The sequence below is a fragment of the Leptonychotes weddellii genome, chromosome 6 (assembly GCF_054177405.1).
Source record: "Leptonychotes weddellii isolate Sample4059 chromosome 6, ASM5417740v2, whole genome shotgun sequence".
Lineage (NCBI taxonomy): Eukaryota > Metazoa > Chordata > Mammalia > Carnivora > Phocidae > Leptonychotes > Leptonychotes weddellii.
In genome coordinates this window covers 1,081,830-1,094,589 of record NC_138374.1, presented here as the reverse complement: position 1 = coordinate 1,094,589, position 12,760 = coordinate 1,081,830, and the positions used below count along the sequence as shown (strand labels likewise).

At 45.4% G+C, this 12,760-nt stretch overlaps 1 protein-coding gene across 1 annotated transcript in view; it reads left to right on the top strand.

Annotated features, from left to right (window-relative positions):
* Positions 1–326: 326 nt before the first annotated feature.
* The window catches only part of JAKMIP3 (Janus kinase and microtubule interacting protein 3), an 81,896-nt gene continuing 69,462 nt past the window's right edge, over positions 327–12,760 (top strand). The window contains 1 exon segment of the mRNA XM_081823282.1: positions 327–934. The gene's annotated coding sequence lies outside the window, so the exon portion shown is untranslated.

Genomic DNA, 12,760 nt, shown 5'->3' with positions numbered 1-12,760 from the left:
TTCTAGACCCCAGTGCAGCTTCGGCTAACGTCTTGGGCAGGGCAGCGCAGGGCAAGGCCACCTGCATCACTGGTCGTAATTGTTTCCTTGATCCAATCAGACGAGCTGTTCCTAAGTGCCCTGCAGCCTGGAACCCTGTAGGACCTGCCTTTTCCAAAGCGCCTACTTCGCTGCACTTTGCTTCTCTGGAGCTTCATGGTGGGATTTGGCTGCATGAACGGCCAGGAGAGCTTGGGTGCTCCACACTCACACGACCGGCCATGGCCTCACTTGTCAGATTCATTCGTATGTTTTCATTCCTCAGCGTTTAATGGATACTCATCCTTCTAGCACCTCACCATTTACAATAAAACATCCTTTTGGAGTGGAAATGCCTTCGTATCACTGACCTTATAGCTACGTAAAATCCAGAGGGGATTTTCTAAGGAGAAGGGGACTGAAATGACCTCCTGAAGCAGCTGGTCACCGGGGGCCATCTCTGTGCACCAGACTCATGCAGCGCGGCCCACGGCCCCCACTTGTTTCCCGGTGAGGACGTGGCCAGACCAGGCCCGGGCCCGGGATTCCTCCTGCTGTGCACACGGGGAAGAGCAGCTGCCAGGCCGGGTCCGCAGGGCTGTGCCTTCACCCGCGGGCAGGGCAGACCGCCTCCTCCCCCACCCGGTAGCCCTCTATGCGGTCTGGGGATGGAGCGCGGTGCTGGGCGTTCCTGAGAAGCCTGGGCAGGGAGGAGAGCCGAGGGACCGGCTGCCGGCATCTGCTTAGAAACGCGGCGGAGATGGTCCCTCCCCCTGGATGCAGGGCTGGTAAATTCCATCTGAAAAATAAGAGCTGAGCGCTCTGCTGAGTCATAGAAGAACCCTGGGAGCGGATTGCCCGCGCGGGCCTGAGTCCCGGCCGAGCCAGAGGGATCCACGGTCAGGAGGCAGCAGAGGTGAGAGCCGGGGCCCAGCTCTGAGGGGGGCAGGCTTCCTGATCTGAATGCTGCAGAGGCTTTGCTATTTTCGGCCTGGGCTCCAGGTCTCTGTGCACATGCTTATTACATTTGAGTTCGCTTCTATATTTAGTATGCAGCCCTATGTCGCGGGAAGTGAACAGTGTGCAAGAGCATGTCCTCTTAGCTGGGCGGAGAATATGGTGGCCCGGGAGGCTTGCGATGCCCTTGGCTCTGTGCTCCTGCTTGCAGCCCGGGGAGGCTGGGCCTGCTTCCCTGTGGGCAGTGGGTTTCTCCGCCCCCAGGCTCCCTCGTCCCCCAACGGGGGCAGCCGGTGCAGGGGGACGCCTTTGGGCTGGTTTTCTTGTTTAGTTCCAGGCATGTTGATGGCCCCGGGGTCGGGTGGGGTCTTGTCTGTGACACTTGCTCAGGACTCACATTTTGTCCACGGACACCACTTCTTATGCGAGGAACTTGCGTTTGGGGGAAGCAGCAGCTTGTTAGCTGCTTTCCCACCCTTTTCCGCGGCAGACGCGGCGGCTACCCCGCCATGGCTGGGTCTCCCCGGCCGTTCCAAGGAAACCCGTGGTCGTGGTGGAGACAGTACCGCATACCACGGGGAATCCGGCAAGACACGGGCACGCGGGGATCTGAACATCGGCCGGACAGCTGTGTAAGCGAGTGGACGCTCGCCACGGCCGCGACTCTGCCCGTAAGTGGGGCCGAGCCGGTCACAGAACAGAAGGGATCCCTTCGCTCAAACCCCGGACCGGAGTTTGTACCAGAATATTCTCAGTGGGTCCAAGCCTTTGAACAGTTCCGCCGCGGCAGCTGCCATGGACGAGCAGGTCAGGCCAGGGCGTGACCTCGCTCCCAGGTTACGGGTGAAAGGCCAGCTTTGTCTGAGGTTCTCTGGGGACTTTGGAAAATCTAGTACATGGCGGTGTGTCGCTCTTTGGGCTGAAGGTGCGGCCGAGGGCTGGGGGCGACGCGTTCGTGTCCCGGTTTCCTTTTCCGTGGTTCCGCACTGCCCTGAGGCCGCCCCCCGGACGTGGGCAGGATGCCCACAGACGCCCTCCAGGGCCGGCCGCTTGGAGGTCCCGGCGGGGATATCTGAGCGGCTGCGAGGGTCCCCGCAGCCAGGCTGCTACGAAGAAGGCGACAAGACTCTCCGTCCCCGAAGTTTGGAACAGGCTGCTCTAGGAGCTCGTGGAGGCTTCGTGCCCCTGGCATTCCACGTGGGACACACGCCACATCTTCTCACTTCTCTCCTGCCTGGTTTCCAGACCCACGAGCTGCCTGGATGCTGGAGCAGCCCTCTGTAGTGCAGAAACGTGGTCTTTCTGGAAACAACCCCCCACCCGTCTTCCTGCACGAACCGCCCGACTCCTGTCTCAGGTGTGGTGCCCCGGGCGGGCTTCGGGGAGCGCCTGAGGGTGCTCGGGAGCCACAGGTGGGAGCCGGCCTTTGTTGGCCGCACAGGACAGCGAGCGGCGGGCCATGGCCGCCCCCTGGCACCCTTCCCCACGGCCCCGCAAGCCAGCACTTTGTGACAGCTCAGGAAGTTCTATCAGAACCCCCGTGGCGGGTGCAGCTGATGAGGCGGGCCGTGGGAACCCGCATCCATGCTATGGAGGGTTGGGCCCAACAACGGCCTGGCCTCGACGTGAAGCCAGACCCAAGCCTAGAGGAGGGAAGGGGCCTCGGCTGGGGATTCTGTGCTGCTCGCAATGAGGACTTTGACTCAAGGGGAAGGCCGTGAATGTTCAAGCCCAGACACCCGGAGACTCGGTCAGCGTCTGCTTCGCACACGGCGTCTCCAGGGTTAGAGCGCGCAGCCGTCGTGGAGAGACCCGGGCCCCAGAGCCCTGGTGGACACCCCCTCCTGGTAGGAGCCGCGGCGGCAGGCTGGGGTCACTGTCAGAGCTGCTGGAGTGAACCCAGGGAAGAAAGAAGAGAAGGCTTCTTCCCCGCAGGCCCTGGCTCATGACCTCCGTGGACGCAGGTTGGCGCTGTCTCCTCCCGGCCCTGGGGGTCCCCGCACCCAACGGCCAGCTGTGCAGCCCCTGTTCTGGACACCAGTGAGACACAAGGGTCTGCGTCCTTCTAACAGGTCATTAGATGCGTTTTCTTTATGAAATACAGGGTTGTTTTTTTTTTTTTCATAAAGTGAGTATATTCTCATGATCGAAACGGTAAAAAAATCTAGAAAAGGAAAAAAAAAGAGACTCACAAAGTAAGATATGAAAATTTTAGAATATCTTCCTTTTCCTTTTTTTTCCTATCCATTCCCATTTTGCCTTCTGTCTTCCCCCTTGTAAGAGACACTCCTGTTAGAATAAGCTCCTACCAAGCAACCCTTTAAAGTCTGCCCCGTGTCTCATTGTGTGGGACCTGCATCCCTACGAGTAGAGGTTGGTTCTGGGTTTTCATGCAGACAGCATGGCACTGAGCACCTCTGAGCAGAAGGTTTTCCCGGATCCAGACGACCTCCCTGGGGTTAGACTGCCAGATGGAAAACCCTTGGGTTGAACACTAGGAGCGCCCTGCAGGTCTGTTAGCAGGTCGCCCCCTCCTTCCCAGAAGGGCCCACAGCTCACCTTTCTCACGGGGATGCCTGGAATAGCCAAGTGAGTGTATCATGCGGGGCTTTGAAACTTCCCTTTACGCCCTCGAAACCACCTCTATCCTCAAGATGTGGAAAATAACCACCTTTCTAAAGGTTTTTCATTCCTCCCTCCCAGTTCCTCCGGACAAGCCCATCTCCCCAGGCCGCCCCTGAGCTGCTCGTCATTGCATTAGTTTATTTTCTCTAGAACTGCGTATAAATGCAGTCATGTGGTGTGTATGTATGTATGTATATATATATATATATATATATATTTTAGATCTGGCTTCTTTCACTCTGCATAATTACGGTGAGATTTATTGTTGCACACATCATTATTTATTTATTTTTTTTTCTGAGCATCGTGTGACTATACCCTAGTTTGTTTTCCATGCCCTGGTTGATGGATTTTGGGGTTGCTTCCAGTTTTTGCTGTTACAGATAAAGCTGCTATGAATATTCATGTACAAGTCTTTGCACAGACACTGACTTTCATTTCCCTTGGGCTCATACATAGGTCGATCCTACAGTAGGTAGGTGTGTGTTCCATGTTTTCAGAAAGTAGCAAAGCGTTTTCCAGGTGGTTGAACCATGGTGCATCCCCAGCAGCCATGCATGAGAATGCCGGTCCCTCCGCATCCCCGCAGTGCTGGGCATGGCCAGTCTTTACCAAGTAGCCATGCTAACAGGTGTGGAGTGGGACACCTTGTTTTATTCTAATTCCCTGACGATGGCTGGTGCATCCTTTCATGTGCTTATTTGCTGTCTGTACACTTGCTTTGGTGACAAGTCTTTCAAAGCTTTTGCCTATTTTTAAACTGGGTTGTCCTTTTATTATTGAATTTTGAGAGTTTTAGAATATATATATCTATATATTCTGGATACAAGTCCTTTATCCGATGTGTGTTTTGCAAATATGTTTTCTCAGTCTGTGGCTGGTCTTTTCATTTTCTTAACAGTATCTTTCAAAGACAAGAAATTTAAAATTTCTATAAAGTCCAATTTGTCAATATTTTCTTATATGGTTTTTGCATTTTTGTCCTAAGATCGTGAAGATTTGTATCTATGTTTTCACTTGGAGGTTTTATGGCTTTATGGTTCAGTCAGTTTCATGATCCCTTCAGACTCGATTTCTAAACATGATGTGAGGTATGGGCTGAACTGTGGGTATTTGGGGCTTTTTCATTTGGGTATATAGACGTGTAAATATTCCAGCACTATTTCTTCAAAAGACCATCTTTTCTCCATTGAATTTTCTTGGATCCTTTGTTATACGTCAGTTGACCAGAGACTATGTGGGTCTGTTCTTCTGTTCTGTCCCACTGACCTGTGCTTCCTTAGGTCAATGTCACACCATCTGGATTATCGTAGCTTTCTTGTGAGCTGGAAGCTAGGTAGTGATTTCCGGCTCCAAATGTGTTATTTTTCGAAATTGCTTAATTTAGATCATTTACTTTTTCCATAGCCATTTTAGAAACAGCTTATCAGTTTATACAAAAAAGATCTGTTAGGATTTTGGTTGGGATTGTGTTTAATCTAAATTTCAATTTGGGGAAAGTTAACATCACAACAGTGTTGAGTTTTGGGATCAATGAACACTGAATATCTCTCCATTTAGTTAGTCTTTAATTTTCTCTCATGAATGTCTGGAGTCTTCAAGCATACAAATATTGTAAATATTTTGTTGGATTTATTCCTAGGTATTTCATATTGTTTTGGTGCTGTTGCAAAAGGTATTATTTTGTGATAGAATAACTTGTTGCTAGTATGAAGAAATATATCTGATAAATATAATTGATTTTTCTCTTTTGACCTTTAAATCTGTTAATTTGCTAACCTCATGTGTTCCAGGTAGATTCTTTGGGATTTTCTACGTAGATGATCATGTCATATGTGAACAAAAATGCCTTTAGTTCTTTTCCTAGTTCACTGTTGAATAGAAGTGGTGAGCGTAGGGGTTTTGCCTTGTTCTTTATCTTAGGGGAAAGACAGTAAGTCTTTTACTATTAAGTATGGCATTAGCTGCAAGTGTTCTTTTATAGATGGTCTTTATCAAGTCAAGGAAGCTTCCTTTTATGACTATTTTGCTGAAAGTTTTTATTGTGAATGGATTTTGAATTTTGTTAAAAGGCTTTTTCTACATTTTTCAAGATGATTACGTATTTTTCAATATATTAATATGGTGAATTAAAGGGACTCATTTAAAAATATTAAACCAATTTTGCATTCCTTATACATGTCCCATTTGATTCCATTGTATTATCCTTTTTATATATTGCTGAATTTGAGTGGCTAATTCTGTGAAGGATTTTTTCATCCATCTTACTGAGGGATAGTCTTTTCTTGTAATGTCTTTGTGTAGTTTGGATATCAGAATAAGGTTGGGAAATGTTCACTTCTCTTCTGGAAGAGTTGATGTCGAATTGTTCTTATTCCTTCCTTGAATGTTTGCTAGGATTCACCAGTGCATATGTCTCTGCCTAGGATTTTCCATGTTGGAAGATTCTTACCACAAATTCAATTTCTTTAATAGGTAAAAGGCTACTGAAGTTATGAGTGGGCTTTGTTAGTTTTTGTCTTTCAAGGAATTTATCCATTTCATTTATCATCTCTTAATCTCTGTAGGACACATAGTGATGTCCCCTTGTTCATTCCTGATATTGTTATTTATGTCTTCATTTTTTTCCAGACCAGTTTTTCCCGAGATTTATTAATACTGTTAATATTTTCAAAACACCGACTTTTAGTTTTATTGATTTCTTCTATTGTTTTTGTTTTTGAATTTATTGATTTCTTTTTTTTTTTTAAGATTTTATTTATTTATTTGACAGAGAGAGACACAGTGAGAGAGGGAACACAAGCAGGGGGAGTGGGAGAGGGAGAAGCAGGCTTCCCACTGAGCAGGGAGCCCGATGCAGGGCTCGATCCCAGGATGCTGGGATCATGACCTGGGCTGAAGGCAGATGCTTAACCGACTGAGCCACCCAGGCACCCCTTGAATTTATTGATTTCTATGAACATTTATTATTTCTATTCTACTTACCTTATATTTACTTTATTTTTCTTTTTCTGTGTTCTTAAGGTGGAAGCTTAGACTAGGATTAGATTATGATTGGAGATCTTCCTCATTCTCAATATAAGCATTTATTGTCCTTAGCTTTCTCTCTATACTGCTGTAGTTATGCCCCACAAATAATGGTATTTGTGCTTTTATTTCCATTCAGTTCAAAATATTTTTCTAGGGGCACCTGGGTGGCTTAGATGGTTAAGCGTCTGCCTTCGGCTCAGGTCATGATCCCAGGGTCCTGGGATCGAGCCCCACATCGGGCTCCCTGCTTGGCAGGAAACCAGCTTCTCCCTCTCCCTCTACTGTTCCCCCTGCTTGTGCTCTCTCGCTCTCTCTATCAAATAAATAAAATCTTTAAAAAGAAAAACCAAAAAACCAATATTTTTCTAATTTATTTATAATTTCTTAATTTCTTTTTCACCTATGGGTTACTTAGAAGTGTGTTTAACATTTCCAAGTATTTAAATTTTCTCTTGATATCTTTCTACTACATATTTTTAATTCATTTTTTTGGAAAGGTGCAGAGAACATACTTTGGATAATCTCAATTATTTTAACTTCGATGAGATTTGTTTCAGCATATAGTCTGTTCTGATGAATATTTTATGTGCACTTGAAAATACTACATATTCTGTTGTTGGATGATGTATCTATCCTACAAATGTCAATTGGGTCAAATTGATTGATAGTATTGTTGAATTCTTTTATTTCCTTTTTTTTTTAAGATTTTTTATTTATTTATTTGACAAAGATAGACAGAGAACACAAGTAGGCAGAGCAGCAGGCAGAGTGAGAGGGAGAAGCAGGCTCCCCGCTGAGGAAGGAGCCTGACGGGATCATGACTGAAGGCAGCCGCTTAACCGACTGAACCACCCAGGAGCCCCGAAATCTTTTATATCATTAACTCATCTTTTATGCACTTATTTCACATCTTACTGCGAGGTGAGTGTTGAAGTCTCCATTTCTAGGTGTGAAAATTCTTATTTCTACTTGCATTTCTATGATTTGTGTTTTCTGTGGTTTTTTTTTTTTTAAAGATTTTATTTATTTATTTGACAGAGAGATAGACAGAAGAGCACAAGCAGAGGGAGTGGCAGAGGGAGAGGGAGAAGCAGGCTCTGCACTGAGCAGGGAGCCCGATGCGGCACTCGATCCCAGGACCCTGAGATCATGACCTGAGCCGAAGGCAGACACTTAACCATCTGAGCCACCCAGGCGCCCTGTGTTTTCTGTGTTTTTGAAGCTTTGTTGTTTGATTGCTGTGCCCCCTGGATTTATCAACTTCTTTCTCATTCTGTAATGTCCCTCTTAACCCCTGGTAATGTTCCTTGCTCTGAAATCTACATGATATAACATGAATACAGTATCTTCAGCTTCTTTTGTGTAGAGTTTGAATGATGTAACTTTTTTCATTCTTTTACTTTTAACTCATCTATGCCTTAATATTTAAAGTGAGTTTCTTGTAGATTGTGTAAAGTTGGTGCTTGCCTTTTTGAAAAATCTCATCTGAAAATGTCTACCTTTACATTGTGTTTTTTCACCCATCTACCTTTAGTATTTAATGACATGATTGGATTTGAACCTAGCTTTCTGCATTTTATTTTCCATTTGTGTTAGCTCTCCTTTGTTCCTCTTTTCCTGGCTTCTGTGGGATTGAGTATTTTTATGACCCTATTTACCTGTTGGTTATTCATAGCCCTTCTCTTTCAGTTTAATTTTTGGTGCTCGCTTCAGGGGCTTAATATCATCTTTAGCTCTTTGCAGTCCTTCTTGATATTGTGACAGTTCTTGTGTAATTAATGACTTTCATTTTCTTTCCCATTTTTTTTTATTGTTTTCAGATATTTTACTTCCATGTACTCTGTACTCTACAATGCACTGTTCCTGGTTTTGCTTTAGATAATTTGTTATCTTTTAAAGGGACAACGCATAAGAAAAGAGTCTTTTATACACACCCTCATTTTTATCACTTTGAACATTCTTCCTTTCTCTGTGTAGATCAGTTTCCCATCTGATAATATCTCTTCTGCCTGAAGAACTTCCTTGAACATTTTTTTGTAGCACAGATCTTCTGGCAGTAAATCCTTTCAACTTTTGTTTGTCTGGAAAAGTCTATTTCTCCTTCTTTTTGGTTATAGTTTTAATAATATGTAAGTCACCCACTTAAAGTGTGAATTCACGGGGTTTTAGTATATTCACAGGATTATGCAGCTGTCGCCACAAATTTAGAACATTTCTGTCACCCCAAAGAAGCCCTGTACCTTTAGCTGACACTTCTCACTTCCCCTGTCCTGAGCCTGTGGCAACCACTCATCCACTTTCTTTTTCTCTACAGTTGGCCTTTTCTGGCCACTTCATAAAAATGGAATCATACAGTATATGACCTTCTATGTCTGGCTTCTTTCATGTAATATGTTTTCATGGTCCATCCATACTGTAGCCTGTATCAGTACCTCATTCTTACTTATTGCTGAATGATGTTCCATTGTATGGCTAGGCCATGTTTTATTTATCCATCTGTCAGTCGATGAACATTTGTGTTGCTTCCACTTTTTGGCTACTATGAATAATGTTGCTGTGAACTTTGTGTGGACATGTTTTTCATCTTTCTGGGGTACATCTTAGGATGGAATGGCTGGGTCATATGGTGGCTGTTAAACTGTGTGAGGAAATGTCAGACTGTTTCTTGAAGCAGCTGCACCATTTTACGTTCCCAGCAACAGTGCACGAGGGCTCTGATTTACCTGCAGCCTGACTTGTTATTTTCTAGGTTTTAAAAAATATTTATTTTAGGGCGCCTGGGTGGCTTAGTCGGTTAAGCGTCTGCCTTCAGCTCAGGTCATGATCCTGGGGTCATGGGATTGATTCCAGCATCGGGCTCCCTGCTCAGTGGGGAGTCTGCTTCTCCCTCTGCCTCTGCCCCTCCCCCTCCCCCGCTCATGCTCACTGTCTCTCTCTCTCTCAAATAAATAAAATCTTTTTTAAAAAAATAAAATAAAAAATATTTCTTTTTAAAAACTTCTTATAGTAGCCATCATAATGGATGTGAGGTGGTCAGCGCCTTCATTTCTACAAGATATGTTTGCTAAGGATAGAATTCTGGCTTGGTAGGTGTTTTGGTTTGGTTTGGTTTGGTTTGGTTTTTCCATCACTTTAAGCTGTTGCTCCATTGTCTTCTAGCTTCCTTAATTTTTGTCTTGTTCCTCTGAGTGTCGTGTGCTTCCTTCCCTCTTCGGTTCTGTTCAAGGTTTTCTCTTTAGTTCTGGTGCTCATCAGTTTGACCATAGTATGTCTACATTTCTTCTTCCTGTTTGAGGATCTATGAGCTCCTTGAATCTGTGAGTTGTTGTGTTTCACTAATTTTGAATAATTGTTGTTGTTTTATTTCTTTATATATTTCTTCTCCCTGTTTTCTCATTTTACTCTGGGACTCCACCCCCACCTCCTCTTCTAGGCTTCTTGATTTTGCCTGACACTCTTAGAGACTCTGTTTTCTTTCTTCTCCTATGTTTCACGTTGGGCAGTTTCCTGTCTTCAAGTTCACGGAGACTTCCCTCAGCTGTGTCAATTCCTCGTGTGAGCCAGTCAAAGGAATTCTTCACCTTTGATGTCATGATCATTGTTTCTAATGTTTCCATTCAAGCCTTTCTCATAGTTCCTATTTCTCTGCTGATTCCTATCCCTTCATTCATGACGTTCATCTTTTCCATTAGACCCTTGAGCATATTAGTCATAGTTATTTAAATGTTCTGTCTGGTAGCTGCAACAACTCAGCATCTCTGAGTCTAGTTCTTCTGATTGCTTGACAATGGGTGGTTTTCCTTGTTTTTTGTTTTGTTTTTCTGTGTCTTGTAATTTTTTATTGAATATCAGTCATTGTCTGTAGAAGAACAGTAGAAAATATTTGAGGAAAATAATATTTAAGCACAGATATGGACACATCTCTTCTTGAGTTAGTGTGTGGGTTTGAGTTGACCCAGGAACTAGTTGAACTGGGTTAGGGATTTGTAGTTTTTGTCATTACGCCCAGTCCAACATGGGGTTCAGATTCCTCATGGTGGGCTGCCAGCACACTGTGCTCAGTGTGGTGCCTGGAACACTGCAGGCTCTATTCCATGCTCCTGCTGCACCCTCAGCTTCCAACACACCCTGCACACCTGCACCACAGAAGGGGCCCTCTCTGCAGCCTTGCCCCTCACCCAGCTAGACTGCTGTTGCTTGTTACTCACCTTGAGGCTTGTTTTGAGGAAAGGGGATCTCAGATTCTTCTGTGAATTCTTCTGACTAACCTTTAGATTAGTCAAGGCATTTATGCCTCAACTTGGGCAGTCAGCCTTCTGAGGATCCCTGCCCTCCTCCACAGCAGCCAAGCTCTGCTCTGTGTCAAGGGGCCTCTGTTTTCCTCCCCAGGGACAGGTGTTTTGGGCTTTGCCTCTTACCCTAGAGGCAGGGATTCTTCTCTAGATCCTGGGGCAGGAAGGAAGGAGGGATCTTACTTTCATCCTTATCCCAGTGACCCTGTGGACAAGAGGGCTTGCTTTCCTTCTCCCAGTGCCTTAAGGTTTTTGCTTTGGGTGCAAGATGGGTTCTGGCTGTGGGGAGAGTCTTGTACCTGTCCCAGGCAGCAGACAGCCTCTTGCATGTCTGCACCAGGCGGGGAGCCCCTCCAGCTTCTGCCCTGCCTTCACCTCTCTTGTGTCTGGGCTCCAGCAATTCCAAACTGACCTGCCAGCCCACATTAGGCCCTTAGAATCATGTTAAAATTGGAGCTGATTTCTTCTTACCCACTTCCTTGTCCTTTGCTCTGCCAGAGGCTGCCTTGGGACCTCAACTCTTTAAAGGAAAGATAGGATTTTATAGATTCTGGGTGAGACATTCTCTTGTGATTTTCTTTTATTTATTTATTTATTTATTTATTTGAGACAGAGAGAATGAGAGACAGAGAGCATGAGAGGGAGGAGGGTCAGAGGGAGAAGCAGACTCCCTGCCGAGCAGGGAGCCTGATGCGGGACTCGATCCCTCTTGTGATTTTCTACATCATAAGCAAAGGAGGTTTTCTTGTGATTTTAAAATCACTTTTTTTCCTTCTTTGTAAATTATGTCTTTTGATAGTTACCCATTTATCTTGTGAGATCTTAGTATTTTTATTGAGTTTCATGATCTCCTCATATAGTAATGTTATTAACTTTTTAATTGAATTTACTGCAAATACTGTTTCAGCTTGTTTTTAGCTCCTTAATTGCACGACATCTGTAATAAAGAGATGTAAAATTTTAATGTGATGGAATCTGCTGGCTTTTCCTGTTGCGAATTCTTTTTATCTTCTCTAAGCCTAAGAAGGCCTTTCTCTCTGGAGATTTGAGAAATGCTCATTTCTACTTTCCCTGCTTTGATTTTCATCCTCAGTTCTCTTCAGCCCACTTAGAATTTCATTAGGAAGGCAGTACCCATAGATCTATTTTTCTTTGACAATTAACCAAATAATCTAGTATTTTTGAGTTATATCCTTCCCCTTAGCTTGGAACATAATGTATGTGGAATATAATGTGGGGCCTATTTTCTGAACCATGTGATCTTTTTCAGTCATGTGGTCATTCATGAGGTTGGAGTTTATCCTGCTTAGTAAAATTGCACGATTTTGTCTAGAGAAACTATTTTCTGTTACAAAAACTTTGCTGTGTTTCTGCCAGGCCCATGTTGTACTGGTCTCTCTGGGTACCGTGGTCACAAGTGTCTCAGGGGTCACTGAGTGAGTCCATTTTCCTTCACTGCTGCAGCTATGTGGCCGGCTGCTGGGCTCTAGGGAACAGCATTTCACGGTGGGCCACCGAGCCGCTGTGCAGCCTGAGCTTGAACAGGATGTCATCTGACCCTCCAGGCTGTGAGGTCCGGTGTGCAGCACAGCACCCCATCATCAGATGGATGTGGAGCATAGACGAGATTGGCTCGAGCAGGCCTGAGACACAGGTGAGTTGTCCAGTTCCCACAGTCCCTCTCCTGCTACAGCACCTTCTCTCTCCCGCTCACCCCTGTGGCCTCGGGGAGCCTCCCTGTGACCAGCTGACTGAGGAAGAGAAGACATGGGCCTGGCTTGCAGGCGGTTCTGCCTGACACGCAGGTGTCACCCACGGCGGGCTGCTGCGCAGCTTCT